The sequence below is a fragment of the Diabrotica virgifera genome, chromosome 2 (genome assembly GCF_917563875.1).
Source record: "Diabrotica virgifera virgifera chromosome 2, PGI_DIABVI_V3a".
In the NCBI taxonomy this organism is placed as follows: domain Eukaryota; kingdom Metazoa; phylum Arthropoda; class Insecta; order Coleoptera; family Chrysomelidae; genus Diabrotica; species Diabrotica virgifera.
The window spans coordinates 112480064-112498302 of NC_065444.1; the positions used below are offsets into that span (position 1 = coordinate 112480064).

At 32.2% G+C, this 18239-nt stretch overlaps 1 protein-coding gene across 2 annotated transcripts in view; it reads left to right on the plus strand.

Annotated features, from left to right (window-relative positions):
* The window catches only part of LOC126880186 (carbohydrate sulfotransferase 11-like), a 104922-nt gene that overhangs the window by 10880 nt on the left and 75803 nt on the right, over nucleotides 1-18239 (plus strand). Inside the window, exon 1 of one of the 2 annotated variants that reach the window (XM_050643967.1) lies at nucleotides 10426-10505. The exons of the other annotated variant lie outside the window; for it this stretch is intronic. The gene's annotated coding sequence lies outside the window, so the exon portion shown is untranslated. Of the gene's footprint in view, nucleotides 1-10425; nucleotides 10506-18239 lie in introns of those variants that run through there. 2 annotated transcript variants of the gene reach the window in all.

The window sequence follows — 18239 nt, forward strand, 5'->3', positions numbered from 1 at the left end:
ACGTCATGCAGAAAATATGCCTTTAAATAGAATTGTTTCTAGTGTAAATGAGTTTCCAAATATAGACTTTATGGGAGTCACACTAAATGCTTTTAAAAGGACTATTTCACGTGAATTATTTTAATTTGATTTTAATTTTTTGATGTCGTTAGTTTAATTGTAAGTAATGTAAGTTAACTTGTGTTCAATGTTTAATTTTGACTTTTAATTTTAATTGTAAAATGGAGTTTTCCGTCAATAAATATTAATTTAATAAGTTTTTCAATGTGCCTCCAGTAAGTTGTCATTCCATATTTTTCGTGGTCTTCCCACTGATCGTCTTCCTATTGGGGAACCGTCTCTCGCCGTCCTTACTACTCTATTTGTTGTCATTCGGCTTATGTGGTCGTTCCATTCTACTCTTCTGCTTTTCACCCAGTTATTAATGTTGTCCACCTTGCATCTCCTTCGTATATCTGCACTTCTAGCTCTATCCCACATCGTCTTACCATCGATTTTTCGCAATGTTTTCATCTCTGCTGTTTCTAGCATTCTTTTTGTCCTTTCTGTATCAGGTCGTGTTTCTGCCGCGTATGTCATTATTGGTCTGATGACTGTTTTGTAAATTCTGCCTTTCACTTCTTTTCCGATGTTTTTATTTCTCCATATTGTTTCATTCAGGCAACCTGCGGCTCTGTTTGCTGTATTTACCTGATATTCCACTTCTGTTTCGAGCTTTCTGTAGCTGCATAGTGTGATGCCTAGATATTTAAACTCCATGACTTGTTCTATTATTTGACCCTCCAGCTCTAATTATAACCATGCTGCTGTTATAACCATGCATTTAGTCTTTTTTGGGGAAATTAACATGTTAAATTTTCTAGCGGTTATATTAAATTGCGTCGTCTTCATAGCAGATTATTTTAAGTTGTTTTTCTCCCATTTGGTATCCTTTTTTTGTTCTTACTTTTTTTATTATTTTGTCCATGATCAGGTTGAACAACAGAGGACTCAGGGAATCTCCCTGTCTTATCCCATTGCCAGCTTCAATTGGGTCAGTTAGTTCATCATCTACTTTTAATTTTATTGTGTTGTTCTGGTAGATATTTTCGATCGTTTTAATTATTCCTAGAGGTGCCTCTCTTGCGTACAATAAATGGATAACGTCCTTTAATTTGACCCTGTCGAATGCCTTCTTAAGGTCCACGAAACATAAGTATGCCGGTTTGTTGTATTCTAACGATTTTTCTTGAATCTGCCTCATTATAAATATAGCGTCGATATATGATCTTCCCGACCTAAAATCTTGTTGTTCTTCTGCTAATGTCATAATTTTATTCAGTTTGCTTGTTATCACTTTGGTCGTTAATTTTAGTGTTGAGTTTAATAAATTAATTTCTCTGTAATTCTCCGGGTCCGATTTTTCTCCCTTTTTGAAGAGAGGTATTAGGATGCTTGATCTACATTCTTGTGGTATTCTGTTTTGTTCTATTATTTTTTGGATTAGTTTTAATAATTGTTTGGTCAGGTCTTGTCCTCCATAGTTTAGGAGTTCATTCGATATTCTGTCCTCTTCTGGTGATTTTCTATTTTTTAATTTCCTTAATGCTTCCGTTACCTCTGCTTCTTCAATATTTGTTTCTTCGTTTGTTGTCACTTCAGGTGTTGGTGGTTCGTTATCGTTATCTTTAGCAAAAAAAGTCAGTTTTTGATATTATATAAAATAGTGGTTCTTAGAGTAACTGCATATTGTATTTATTTTCCCCAAATCTATTGTCAAATTCTGTTTCGGATTAAGCAGATTTTCGGATTACTGAAGTTCAGATTAGCGGGACTCTACTGTACAGAAAAAAAAAATAAGAAACTATAGAAAAGTTTGTTAACCATTTCAAATTGATAATTTTTAATTTAATTATTTTATGGGCATTTCTTGATATGTCAGTTATCGCAGCTGCTGTTATAATTTTTTAGTATTTTCTGCACCTATGTGCACTGTGTTCTTCAGTTTTTATATCTTGAATATGTAAGATGTTTAGAAAGTTAACACTGCAGAACTTACAGAATCATTATAATTTAAAATTCCAAATAGGCAAATGTCCAAAATAATAAAAACTACACAAATCTGACAAAAAAACAGGAAGTTTTTTAAATCAATAACAGCCTCTCTATTTTTAGTTCTTGTAAAATTTTTGAGGGCCATGCCTGTATTACTATCCTTTTTCATTTCTCCGTTGTGTTTTTTAAAACATTAGCTCAACGATTTTTTTCAATTATGACATTCTATAATAGATATTTAAATTATCCATGACACTTTTAGTATACATCAAGAGCACACAGTAGCGATCAACAGGTAGCAACAGACGCGGTCTTGCGAAAGCTCTGCGAACTTTCAAAAGTGAGGCAACAGTGCGTCGGTAATTCGACACTGACAGTGACGTTTATACTATCAAAAACAATAATTATTTTATACGCTGTGAGCTCGTACGTAGATAGGATATTTAAAAATTCGCGAGCGCCAGTAGTGACAAGTCTGTAAACGTTTACTGGAAATTTGACATAAATGTCAAAGTGATTAATTTAAAATTAAAAATAAAAACATTAATTATAAAAAATATTAGTTGGTCAAAGCTGTGGTATATATTTTTACCTTAAATATACTTACGTTTTAAATACTGAATTTAAGTTTTTTTAATGTTCCGTAATATGTAATTATAAATTAATCTATTAATCTTAGCGCCATCTACACGATAATTGTGAAAGTATCCGAAGTAAGACATTAATATTTCATCAATAGAACGTCAAAATGATTAGCAAAATCTTAAAAAAATCGATTACAATTTAATTACTTTTTTGCGTTGTAAATACTAAGCGATAACAATTAAATAATAAATTTAAAAATTACCGGTGAAAGTTGCATTACTAATACGCTAGGAGCGACACCAGCGAAGCTCAGAGCGTATACACATAGGCGCGAAATGTTGCCAAGTCAGTGACGTTCGATTTCTTGTTATAAAAAAATCAATTTTTAGTAGTTCCAATGTGACACAAAATCTAGGCACGGGATAAAAAAGTTTATTTGAGGAAAGTGTATTTTTTTGTCTTTCTTAATAGCGGTACAGGCTCCTTTTTTCAATATTTTATTTAGTTATAGAGTAATTTCCACATACTAACATATTTCTGAAATTGGGCTCTGTACCGCCATTCTTTATTATATTACGAATATGTGTGCCAAATATCTCGACAAAATATTCAAAATTATAGCCCCAATCTTGGAACGCGTTTCTTGCTACCTGTTGATCGCTACTGTTTGCTCTTATTTTTATTTTACTTAAACAAAACACTTACTTTATTTTTAGTAAACTTTGTATCTAGGGCTTTTCGTTGTTTTCCTCGTAATACGAGAGATGTCGCTAGATTGCCTCTCAAAAGGTGGAATCATTGTATCGCGATGGTTTCCCTTAAATTGGCAGATTGTTTATGTTCCTTTCAGAGTTGTGACTGCATAGCTTCACTGAGGAGGCATGAGGATGCTGAAATAGCTATATGAGATGGTGGTCCAACTCTGAATCGAATATAAACAAAAACTGCCTTTATCTGAACTTACTTTATTCTTTATTTTTAATACATGTACCTACTTAATTTATTTATTACATTTATAGTGATTTATAACACATTGCAACATCTAATTTATATACACATAATATATATAATTATCTATTTACAATTATTTAGGTTCAACATTTATAATTCTCGACATTCAAATTAAGACTGAGGTCTAAAGCAAGAACAATTTAACTTATATACTACGACTCTATGTTCTCCACTATTCTAGACCAGGCCTGGAACAAAAAGAATGACTTCGCGTAAATAGAACTAAATATAGCTAGACATTCTGGCGCCTTGCGTCTAAAAAGGGTCAAAACTAGTTCTTGGCTTGTTCTGTCTGTCTCCAGAAGCATGTAGAGATATACAGACTGGCCTACTTGATGTTGGGAAACAATGTCTCAGGTTTAATAAGTTAAATATAAATACATTTAGTACAGAGGCTGAGGATGCTTAAGAGTACTTATACATTTTTTCAAATATAACTGATCTAATAGTAAATGATCGATACTTCTTTTTTAATATAAGTAGATTGTCACAATTTCTGTTTTGATTTGATTTCACCACAAGAATTTTCCACTAGATAAATATTATGGGCAACTTAGTTGGTGACCAACTGGTGAGTCCCTAATTTTATTGGATGTTCACTAGTAATTTGGCTGTAAATATGTATTTAGAACATTTTCAATACACTAAATTAGGAGAAAAGGCAATAAAGAATGGCGTCCACATTTACCAGATTTGTCTGCAATTTCTTTTCTAAAGAACATTACCATGTTCTTTAGAAAAGTTCTGTCTCTCTGTTGTGTAAATCATAGATAAACAGCTTCATTATCTTTTTCATTTTGTCATTTTTTCATAGTTTTTTTAACTGTCTCTATTTAACACGTTGATGGACAGTGCATCAGATGTGTAATTGTTGTGACACTATAATATTTATTTTGCAAAGTAGAATAGGAGAATGGCTACATTTCTTTTAGCTTTTATACTTTATGGAAACAATGAGTTTTATAACATTTTTTGTAAACATAATATGGATGATGACCATGGATATCGTGTGTTCGTAGAATGTTTATATCTGAAAGCCAATGTCCACTGATTTTTTGTCACAACTCGTTATTTTAAAAATTTCGTCTATAAAAGTTGTGTCACATTATATCAATGGAAATCTACAGACGTTCTGTCCATCAACATGTTAAGCACCCTTTTTAAAATCAACTTTTATGCTAGCTTCTCTTCGTTTGTGATAACTACTATTTTCTGTTTTAATATATCATAATTAACACAACGACAAAACGAACCACAAATAAAAATCACAACACAGTCATTTATTAGGCTAAATCAAAAATTAATGTACCCTTCCATTACCCTTTGTTGGTAGGTATGGTAAAAGCCCACATATATTGTTCTGGTTAAATAATATGTATTCCCATTTCGGTAACAAGAGTAAGCTATTGAAATTATCGGAATTTATTTTAAGAACTTAAAATACACAGAAGACGCCATAACTAAATTATTGTCGATAACTTACAATAAATATTGAATTCAGGAACTAAAAAACTATTATCTGGGAAAATAAATCCGAAAAATAAAAGTAACGAAATCATGCATTAAAAGTAGAGCAGGGAAGAGATTTCTTGGATAACAAACATATTCTTGTGTACAAGCAGACAATAATTTCTCCAGTTGAAAGAGTGATAAATTTTGTACACACTTGAATGAATCGAGGGAGTGAAAAAAATTGTATATCAAAGTGTGTAATAGCTATTTGTATAACAAGGGAGGAAAGTGCTACTTTTCGTCCCGAGAATGAAGTTTACTTCCCGACGCGTAGCGGAGGGCAATAATCATTCAAGGGAGGAAAATTCACTTTACTCCCATGTTATAACTAACTAACTGACAAAATTTATTAGAGAACTAAAATGTGCTAAAACTAACAAGTAGGTATATTATAACTGTCAACTGTCAAGTATAAGTTAAATTATTAATGTAAACATAATTAAATCAAAATAACAATTTACTGTTTTTACCATTCTACAAATTACAAAGTTGTTCTATAAATAAACGTTAAAGTGTATAGATGCTTACGTAATACAGTAGACTCCCGTAAGTTCGGCCACCTCGGGACCGGACCCTAGGCCGAACTTAAAAGTGGCCGAACTAACAGATGCTTATCTAAAAAATGCCCATTTATTGTTTGTATGGATCTAGCAAAAACAAAACACTTGTACATTAAGTAGAAGACAACACAGAGGAATACTCTGACATATATTTAACATATATGAAAAGATAGACCGTTACAAAAGTACTATAAAACAAGTCTTACAGAACTCTAGGCCTAATAAAATTTAAAAATATTATTACAGATTGGTGGTTTGGCTTCTTAAACACTTAAAAAAAGTCAGTAGTTTTTTTCTGAATTTTCTTTTCTAATGATTTTTGATGTGCAAAATGTGTGACTAATGCTCAGGGAGCCGACCGGACGCATATTTACAGATGCTTGCGTGTGTAGACACCAAGGTGTTGAAATCAGTTAGGGTTTGGAAAAACAGTACATTTACAGATGCTAGCGCGTGTTGACACCACGGTGTTGAAATCAGTTAGGGTTTGGAAAAACAGTACGTTTACAGACGCTAGTGTGTGTTGGCACTAGGGTGTTGAAATCAGTTAGGGTTTGGAAAAACAGTACAGTTACAAATACTAGCAGATTTGGACACTAGAGTGTTGAATCCAGCTAGCTTTTTTAGTAATTAATATACATGCATAAATGCTAACGGCTATTGACTTTGATTTTATATACCTACTGCTGTGGAAAAATATTTAAGTGATTTAGGTATTAGTAAATAATTAAACGTTGTTGGGATATAAACAATCATATATTAACACAAAAGAACAACATAAAAAATAATGTTGCTCTGAAGCTATTTGCTTGTGGAATTTTTATAATTAACTATTTAGATGGGAAATAAGCCACAATTAAATTGAAAAAAATAATTTTATTAACGTTTCGATGCCCAAATCGGGTGTCGTTGCCAAAATAAAAAATACTACTACAGGGTGTTTGGTAAAGAATGAGCCATATCTTAACCTCAGGTTCCTGAGGTTAAAATAGGCCGATTTAAGCTAACTTACCTTAGTACAAAGTTTATAATAACCGAGATACAAGGTGTCAAAGTTAAACTTTTTTTTTTATTTATTATTGAATATTTCCTGACAGGCATGAGATATTAACACGAAATTTGGTATGTGGGGGTTTTTCGGGACGAGAAAACTAAATCCCTACCACAAGTTATGTGTTGCCCAGAGGGCGCCACATACGCCTTTCAGCACTCATTTAATACGTTCAATTTTTTTTATCCGTCACTCCGTATAATTTTGACATTAAAATTTGTATTCCCCTATTAGTTTTACTTAAAAAAGGTATACCTCTTTCATCTCCCTAAACTCAACCGTTTACGAGATAAACGCATTTTAAATCTGCGGTGCAACATAATTTTTAGCATAATATCATTGTAGTTACATCAGAAAAATAACTTAAAACCATAAAATTATCGAAAAATGTATCGCAAATTTCTTCAAATGAAATTTGCGATGAAATGCCATAAATTTGAGAACTGGCACAATTATTATGGTTTTAAGTTATTTTTCGGGTGTAACTACAATGATATTATGCTAAAAATGATGGTGTATCGCAGATTTAAAATGCGTTTATCTCGAAAACCGTTGAGTTTAGAGAGATTAAAGAAGTATAGCTTTTTTAAGTAAAACTAATAGGAGAATAAAAATTTTAATGTCAAAATTATATAGAGTGAGGGATAAAAAAAATTTAACGTAATAAATAAGTGCTGAAATGCGTATGTGGCGCCCTCTGGGCAATATATAATTTTTGGTAGGGAATTTAGTTTTCTCGACCCAAAAAAACCCAACATACCAAATTTCATGTTGTTATCTCATATCTGTCAGGAAATATTCAATAATAAATAAAAAAAAAGTTTAACTTTGACACCCTGTATCTCGGTTATTATAAACTTTGTACTAAGGTAAGTTAGCTTAAATCGGCCTATTTTAACCTCAGGAACCTGAGGTTAAGCTATGGCCCATTCTTTACCAAACACCCTGTATATTAAACAAAAATGTTGTTGCTTAGTAAAAAATTCTACTAATAATTTTTTTAATCTGACTCATTTATATTGGCAATTCATACATATATTATACATTTTAAAGTATTTTGTATTTTGACAACGACACCCGATTTGGGCGTCGAACCGTTAATAAAATTATTTTTTTAAATTTAATTGTGGCTTATTTCCCATCTAAATAGATAATTATAAAAATGCCACAAGCACATAGCTTCAGAACAACATTATTTTTTATGTTGTTTTTTGTGTTAATATATTATTGTTTATATCCCAACAACGTTTAATTATTTATTAATACCTAAATCACTTAATTATTTTTCCACAACAGTAGGTATATAAAATCAAAGTCAATAGCCGTTAGCATCTATGCATGTATAACCACTAAAAAAGCTAGCTGGTTTCAACACTCTGGTGTCCAAATCTGTTAGTATTTGTAAATGTACTGTTTTTACAAACCCTAACTGATTTCAACACCCTAGTGTCAACACACGCTAGCGTCTGTAAACGTACTGTTTTTCCAAACCCTAACTGGTTTCAACACCGTGGTGTCATCACGCGCTAGCATCTGTAAATGTACCGTTTCTCCAAACCCTAACTGATTTCAACACCCTGGTGTCTATACACGCAAGCATCTGTAAATATGCCGACCGGACTAAGCGGAGAACGAACTAACCGAGGCCGAACTTACGGGAGTCTGCTGTATATACATAATAGAATATTGTACAGAGCGTCAATAAGTTATTTCATCAATGACATTCCATGACGTCACTTTTACTTTTCCTGCCTAGGGAGAAAAAGTACTTTTACTCTCTAGGGAGGAAAAGTACGACTTTGCTCCATACAATCAGGTCAGGAAAAGTATACTTTCTGTAGAGGTAGGTGGAAAAAGTATTTTATTTCCTTAGATAAGTGATTTAGACAAAATTGTCATCGGAGCTAATGCTACAAACGAATAGAAATCTTATAAGAAAAATATGTCTAAATACAAGAAGTTTTTTAACTTACGTCAATATAAAAAAGTACCACTACTTAGGGTCGTATGCGTGAGCATCTTAATGAACATTATAATTCTAAATGCATTACAATATATACAGAGTGGGCCAAAGAAAACAGTCCACCTCGATATTTGGCAGTATTTATTAGATTTTAAAGAAATGAAGAAACAGGTCGATTTTTGATGTAAGAGGGACACATTTTTACAGTACATACATCGGTCATTTGTCAACCCCCTCCCTTCCATTTCCCCCACCCCTTATTTTTAAATAGGGAATAGGGGTCGTGTGCTACCTCATTTGAAATGTTATTCAATTCTATATTCAGTAATATAAACATTAACGTAATTATTTATACAGGGTGCCCAAGAAAAATTATTTTGAATTAAATTAATTGACACAAAAAGAAGAATGTATGCAATTTATTTAACTCAAAATACATTCTACTACTAACAGAAAACAGAGAAAAATGTTTATTTGACAAATAAATATTGTTTTTCGCTTAAATTCAATATTCAACCTACCAAGAGGGCAGATGGGTAGCATCTTGAATATTGGAATTAAGCGAAAAGCAATGTTTATTTATCAAAAAACATTTTTTTCTGTTTTGTGACAGCAGTAGAATGGATTTTGAACTAAATAAAATACATACATTCTTCTTTTTGTGTCAATTAATTTAATTAAAATATTTTTTTCTTGGACACCCTGTATAAATAATTATGTTAATCTTTATATTACTGAATAGAGAATTGAATAGCCTTATAAATGAGCTAGCACACTTTAAAATAAGGGGTGGGGGAAGTGGAATGGAGGGGATGACAAATGTATGTACCGTAAAAATATGTCCCCTTTAGATCAAAAATCGACCTGTTTCGTCATTACTTTAAAATCTAATAAATACTGCCAAATATCGAGGTGGACTGTTTTCTTTGGCCCACTCTGCAGTATAGTATGCTCCAGTTGTCTAACGTGCAACCTCCAAACAGAAAAAAAAACATGAAAAGACTGCCACACAAACTAACGTTACAAACACATTAAAACTTTTTCATGGCGTTGGCATTTCACTCAATCATCGTGGCTGAGTGAGTTTTTGGTGAAATGATGGGAATCATGGTTGGTTGAAATGCTCACGCCATGAACAAAGTTTTAATGTGTTTGTAACGTTTGTGTGGCACTTTTTTCATGTTTTTTTTTCTGTTTGGAGATTCACAGGAGGCAACCGGAGCATACTATAATAATAGATATTGTAATGCATTTATAATTATGTTCAATAAGATGCTCACGCATACGACCCTAAGTATTGGTACTTCTTTTTATGTTGACGTAAGTTAAAAAATTCTTGTATTTAGACATCTTTTGTCGTTTGTAGCATTAGCTCCGATGATGACAATTTTGTCGAAAGCGCTTATCTAAGGAATTTTTTTAGCTACAAATTTTTTTCACTACCTTGAATAATTTTTCCTTCTTTTTTTTACTATATTTTCTTGTTATGCTTTCTTGATTTATATGTACATGTATTGACTTATCGGGAATGGTGCATTGTGCATTGTGTCGTGATGAAAATGTTCATTTTGATATATTATTTTGAGTTTCTAACCGATTTGGTTTCTGGAAAACCAGAAAGTAAACACTTGTTCATTCCAATATTAAAGGATATTGCAAAGATAAACTATTATCTAATCTGGAGGCAAATACTAAATCAACATTTTGTGATTTTAAACAGTTTGCGATTTTGAAATCATATTGAAGAGTTGCGAAAGAGTTATGTAATTAAGACATTTATCCAGGCCAGGTATTGTTTAATTAACTACTATATAGTCAAACAAATATACATACAAAGTCGTCGATTTTTAATTTTCAGTTGTTTTATAAAACACAAGTTTTTAATACCAAATTAATAATTAAAATATTAAAATAACTTTTGAGAGCGATTTTTTCGATTCGCGAAATCCAGTTTTATAGTGAATATTTGAAATTTTTAGTAGACACAGCGAGTATATCTTTGAATAAAACCTATATCGTAGGTAGGAAGTCTTTTGAAGGCTTATTTTTACGTAACCAAAGCCTGAAATGATAAATATACCTATTCATTTTTATTATGTGATGAATATTATATAGGTACGCCAGTCAATGAGAGCAAGAACAGGATATTACCTCCGAATTCTATCCTACTACATGAATTTTAATGAAATTTTGGGAATAGCCTGTACTCATCTCCTAATTCAATGTCTACCGTATGCCGATGTGCGCTTCTATCTTGGGAGTGGTTCCCACCCCTTCTCGGGGGTGGAAAATTTTTTGGTCAAAATAACTACGGAAGTGGTTAGAGAACCTAATTCTAAGCTAAAACTGTTCAATATGTTTTTTTTGAAAACTCATTACTTTTTGAGTTATTCGTGGTTGAAAATTGGACATTTTCATTGAAACAATATCTTTGCGAACGGTTTTTTGCGAAAACCTTAAAAACTATGCATCTAACTAGAAAAACTGTATAAAACATTTTTCTAGCTTATAAATAAACAAAGAGACTTGTTCGTTCGTAAATCTTTTAGTTATAAAACAAAAAGAGATATGGTAGGTGAAGAGTTTTTTTTGTTCATGCTCAAATCGGTGTATTCAACTTGAAATAACAGAGAAACGGTCGATTTTAGGTGTATAATGATACCAATATCTTTTGTAGTGCTTGAAAAGACCTTTAAAATGAGCAATATTAAATGTCGATTACATCCAAACTAAGCGAGATATAATGCAAAAAAATTGATGACTAATGTATTTTAAGAAAAAATAAGAAGTATATTTAACCCCTCCCCTCATCCACCAGAATTTAAATGTCTCGTTTTCCTTCTACAGTACCTTTTATTACAGTGTTATTTCTATATTAAAAATGTTGGACGGGTTTCAAATGAATGGTTTTTGAAAAAAATAAGATCAAAGTATAGAGGGCAGTTTTAAATTTTCTTAAAAATCTTCCTTTTTCTCCATGTAACTTGAAAATGATAAGAGATACAGTAATGAAAAAAAAAATGATTTCTAAAAAACCTTACATTTTTGTACGGTATCTTTTTTTCGTATCTCTCATCATTTTTGGTTACATGGTGAAAAAGGAAGATTTTTAAAAAAATTTAAAAATGCTCTCTATAATTTAATCTTATTTTTTTTTTTCAAAAACCATTCATTTTAAACCTGTCCAACTTTTTGAACATAGAAACAACACTATAATAAAAAGTATTGTAGAAGGAAACCGGTGCATTTAAATTGTGGTGGATGAGGGGTTAAAGTCTCTCTTATTAGGGGGGTCTCTGTTATTTCAAGTTGAATACACCGATTTGAGTATGCACCAAAAACAAACAAACTATTTTCACCTACCATATCTCTTTTTATAGTATAACTAGAAAATTTATGTAGGAACGGATCTCTTTGTTTTTTTATAAGCTACAAAAATATTATATATAGTTTTTTAGTTAGATTCATAATTTTTAAGATATTCGCAAAAAACCGTCCGAAAAGGTGAATTTTTTCAATGAAAACGGCCAATTTTCAACCACGAATAACTGAAAAAGTATCGAGTTTTCAAAAAAAATTATAGAACAGTTTTTTCTTAGAATTAGATTCTCTAGACACTTTTGTGGTTATTTTGACCAAAAAAATTTCCACCCCCTTGAAGGGGTGGGAACCGCCCCCAAGATAAAAGCGCCATTGTATATAGGATAGACTTTGTTTATTGAACTATTCCCTACATACTGTGAAAATATCAAGTAAATCGATGTAGTAGCATGGAATTTGGAGCCAAATACCCTCATTGACTGCCCTAATAATCCACGTGAATAATGTTTTCAGCTAGCTTTAGAGAATATTTACCACTTGCGGCCGGTTTTGATTGATTTTCCATTTCCGTTTTCCAAAACATTCAAATATAACCTTTCTACATTTCATTTTTATCGCACACTTTTCCTACTGTTACGGTAAAATTTTTAACGAAATTTCGCGTTGTTAGATTATGATTTTCTTACTTGAAATAATATGATTTTTACTTTCAACAACTTATTTAGTTTACAACCTTAAAATTTGTTTTATTACATAATAGTCGAATATTGTAGCAAATAATTATAGCACATCGGATAGCCCAGTGGAACGAGAGGTGGCCCGCACATCACTAAACGCAGCAGTTTAAAATTCATAGCAATCTGAGGCTTAGACTGGAATATGCGGGCGTCTGATCGGCCTATGGGGGAGCAATACAGCAAGGGATGAGGGCTTGCGGCTCAGTGATACTCCTCCATAGATACCTACCGGAAGGGCGTTTACGCCTAAATACCGGTGAATGCATATACAGAGTGAGTTTTATGTATGGAACGTCTCAATTATCTCAGAAACGGCTTGCACGATTTTTATAGAATTTGGTGGATAAAAGTCGTCTAATGCGGCCGATACTGTAATGTCATTTACATAGTTGTCAGATCTTCCGTTTATCTGGAAATCTAATGAACTTTCTTATTTCAAATGGAACACCCTGTATATGTTTTGCGTTTTGAAGTCAAAAATACTGATTATTTTTCCCTTACTAAATGCATGTATCTATTTATTTTTAAAACAAATTATAAAAATCAATTTTTTCGGCCCGGGTAGGCATTATTTCAGGTTCTTTGGATCATTTGGAACAAAAAGGGGTCTTTTGTAATTTTTCTCTAAAGTTGTGTGTTTTTGAGTTACAAACAATTTAAAACTGAAAAAGACGAAAAATGACGATTTTCAAGGCTCAAAAACACAAACGAAAAAAATAAAATTTTGAAATTACGAAGTGCCTAACCAAGCCTAGCCAAACCTTCTTCTATCAGGTCCCCATAATAATTTTTGGCATTTTTTATTCTAAAACATTGTTTGTTTATTTGTTATTAAAACGCTTTTGAGAGGACACATTAGGCTGCATTAACAACTAAAAAATAATATTTTAAAATGAAATAAGCCCAAATCACCTACTATTGGGAACTTATAAAATAAGGTTTGAGCTTGAATTTTGGCCCTCGTTATTTTCAAAAATAATATTTTTTACTTGTGTTTTTAAAAACATTGAAAATCGTTATCTTTCATTCTTTTTTCAGTTTTAAATTGTTTATAACTCGAAAACGATCAACTTTAGAGAAACATTATAAATTACTGTTTTGTTGCCAATGATTCAAAGAACCTAAAATAATGTCCGCACTGGCCGAAAAAATTGATTTGTATAATTTGTTCAATTTTTTTAATAAATGTAGCAAACTCCGAAATTACGGCATTTAAGTAGGTATAGAGAATAATACATGAAAAATAATCAGCATTTCTTGAACACTTCAAAATGTAAGAAATATACAGGGTATTCCATTTGAAATAAGATAGTTTATAGAAACATAATTTTTTGTTATAATATAATCAGAATAAATTATGCGAATTAATCTACACTTTCTTTCTAATTGTCCAAAAATTGATAATCAAAAGGACCTCGTCACTTTTCTGATGTACAAGTGGTTTCAGTTAAATTCGCTGAAACTGTAAAAAGGCAGCTTTGGGCATGCTGATGCCCAAAGCACCAAGACTCAGAAAGCCATTTATTCTGAGTTACAGAGGTTTAATCTGTTGATTTTTTACTCCATTTGAACACTATACAGGGTGTTTAATTAATATTTGTCCATATAGTGACTGGAGAAACCTTAGCACAAAATACGAAGATTTAACCTAAAACACTTAAATAAAACGTGGTTCCTTCGTGAGTTACAGGGTGTTTTATCTAAAAATTTAAAAACTATTTTTGCTCAGCATTTTAAAACTATTCAGCGTATCCTTTTCATACTTGGCAGGAAGTATAGGTACTGTACAAACTACTAAATTATGTTAAACAAACGTTTCTGACTATTACCAGAGTCGTACGACGGGGTAAAGTGAATGGTTGACCCTTTCCAAATTCTACGCCACTGTCGGAATTGCTATTTTAGTCCAATATTTGGATTCTCCAATACTTTCTATAAAAATAATGTACTCTTCATTCGTAACGATGAAGTGATTAGTTTTCGAGATATTTGAAGTTGAAAATGCAACGGCACAGCTATTTTGGTTACTGTATTGTGCCCCTTCATTTTTTACTTCAAATATATTATCGAAAACTAATGATTTTATCGGTACGAATGAAGAGTATGTTATTTACATAAAAAGTGTTGGAGAATCGAAAAATTGCACTAAAATAGTAATTTCGCCATTGACGTAGAACGTGTGAAGGCTCAACCATTCACTTTCCCCTGTCGTACGCCTCTGGTAGTAGCCAGAAAGGTTTATTTAACATATCTTAGTATGGTGTACAGTACCTACACCTTGTGCCAAGTATGATAAGAATATGTCGAATACTTTTAAAGTACTGGATACAAATAGTTAATATTTAAGTAATAGGTATGTTTGATTTAGAATTTAAAAATTTTTTGTACTTAGTACTTTAAAAGTATTTCAAATATCCTTACCATGCTTGTCAAAAAGTGTAGATACTGTACACTATACTATTGGATGTTAAATAAATGTTTCTCGCTACTACCAGAGGCGTACAGGGAAAAGTGAATGGTTGACCCTTTCCAAATTCGATACCACTGATGGAATTGCTATTTTAGCATAACTTTTAGATTCTCCAATACTTCCTATCTAAATAATATACTCCTCATTCGTAACTATAAAATCATTATTTCTCGAGATATTTGAAGTTAAAAATGAAGGGGCACAATACATTAACCAAAATAGCTGTGCCGTTGCGTTTTCAACTTCAAATATCTCGAAAACTAATCACTTCATCGTTACGAATGAAGAGTACATTATTTTTGTAGAAAGTATTGGAGAATCCAAATATTTGACTAAAATAGCAATTCCGCCAGTGGCGTAGAACTTGGAAAGGGTCAACCATTCACTTTCCCCCATCGTACGCCTCTGCTAATAGCCAAAAACCTTTGTTTAACATAATGTAGTAGTTGGTACAGTACCTGTACTTCCTGCCAAGTATGAAAAGGATACGTCGAACAGTTTTAAAATGCTGAGCAAAAATAGTTTTAAATTTTTAGATAAAACACCCTGTAACTCATTAAGGAACCACATTTTATTTAAGTGTTTTAGGTTAAATCTTCGTATTTTGTGCTAAGGTTTCTCCAGTTACTATATGGACAATTATTAATGAAACACCCTGTATATTTGTATAATATACAGGGTATTAGTAAAGAAGTGCAACAAGCTTCAGTGAGTGATTCTGTATGAAAAAATTACAGTTTTCTGTACAAGAATAAAAAACCGCTAAACGCCGTAAAAATGAGTGGCGCATACATTATTCCAGCTACAAAAGATCTGATATGAATATTAAGTGGCGCGAAAATGTATTTTCATTTTGATGCAAAACAAAATTCTAGTTTTATTTTAAAAGATTTTTTCATAATATTTGTCCAATTTGAAGTAAAACGCGCTACAAAAGAGTAACTTTGATACAATTTGAATTTTGAAACTCTTTTGTGGCGCGCTTACTTCAAATTTAGCAAATATTATGAAAAAATCTTTTAAAATAAAACTAGAATTTTGTTTTGCATCAAAATGAAAATACATTTTCGCGCCACGTAATATTCATATCAGATCTTTTGTAGCTGGAATATTGTATGCGCCACTCATTTTTACGGCGTTTAGCGGTTTTTTATTCTTGTATCAGGAGTTTTTTAAAGTTATTTATAAGTTAAATGTATAAAGTTGAATGCAATGTTTCTCGATTACACGTTAAACTTTATAAATGGTCGCCTTTGTCATTTAACATTTACAGTACACTAGACTTTTTTCTATTCGAAATAGATTGAAAAAAATGTCCGATAAATGAACTCGGATTGCCCGTTGCCAGATCAAATTAGCGTCGTAACCACTATAATTACATAAACCATTTAGGGAATAATCGTTAATTGGATTATACTTTTGTAGCTTAATAACTTCTACACGGCTTAACCGAATTTGTTCACTAAACATGAGTTTGAAACGTATTGACAAGTAGTATCTTATGCATCTAAGGTGAAGTATGATAATTGAACCTATTACAGGAATTATTAAGCTTGAAAAACCGTTTTTCCCATAAGAAATAGATTTGATCATACTTATAAAGCCTATAACTTAAAAATTCGAATTTTCCCGGATATAAGGTATACACCGTTAGATTTGTCTAGAGTCCTTCTACAAACTCTCAGTTATTGGCTTAATTCGTAGGTTGAAATTTTGAGTAATTGTCGAAAAACCCAAAGTTTCAAAGTTTAGTTTTTCAGTTTTTCGGCTATACTGAGCCGTGTGTATGTCTGATCCTGACAGCTTAGACACCATTTGAAAGCTTAACTCATCGGTATTGATTTGGTGTATTTACTGTTCTCCTGTCTCTTCTTGAACCGAAGATATATACCGCCAAAAAATATGCCGTTTTGTACCTACCAAGTCCTATAGCTTATGGGTAGTCAAAACTCACAAACTACACCGGTTCTGAATCGGCCTTCACAAAGTCTTCAAACACAGAAAAAAAATTCAGATCGGTTTAACTTTTCCACACATACATACCTACATACATACATACATACATACATATGTACATACATACATATCCACAAACATTTTCCCTTTTTTAAATAAAAATTGACTCATATTTCTGAGCTCGGTAACTTTTGAATGGTATAACCGATTTTCAAAATTAGACATGCGTTGGAAAGGTAATGATCGCTTCTATTAGAAGCCGCAAAGGTCGGAGTTAAATTTTCGAAATTTTTGGGAGTTTTGGGGACGAGAACAAAAAACAGACCCTAAATAGGAAGGGCCGTAAAATCCACACCCATGAACCAAAATGGATGGTTGACATATGAATGGGTGAGTCTTTTCCTGAACTTTAAGATGGAAGTTGGCCCAATTTTCAATTGATTCAGATTTAGAAAATCGAAAATTTCGTGTATATATAGTGTCGCGTGTAGGGGGTGTAGGTGTGCGCCACTGCACTGGCGAGAACTGCCGTTCTCTGGTGATAAACGTATGTCCCTGAATTTTTCGTTTTCCGAGATACGGGGTTTTGAAATTTTTCTTCAAGCTGACGATTTATTTATTGCTTTTCTGTCATTATCTTAGCAAACTGTCATTATTTTTTCATGCAGAATCATTTCCTGAAGTTTGCTGGACTTATTACTAACACCCTCTCTATTAGACAAATTATTATTATTCAAATGGAGTAAAAACCGACACTTTGAACCTCTTCACCTCAGAACCAATTGATTTCTGAGTCTCAGATCCAATTATTGATTACTGAATCTTGGGACAATGAGAACTTTTAATCAGCTTAACCAAAGCTGCTCCTCTGCAAAGTTTCAGCTAACTTAACTGAAACCACTTAGGTACATAATACGTAAGAAAAATGCAGGTGTCCGCTGTCAATACGTGACCGCTTTAAAGCGACCGTTTTTATCTCAGTGTTTTTGGAGCAAAAATGCATAATGTTTGGGTTACTTCTTTGCACAATTTGTTGTGC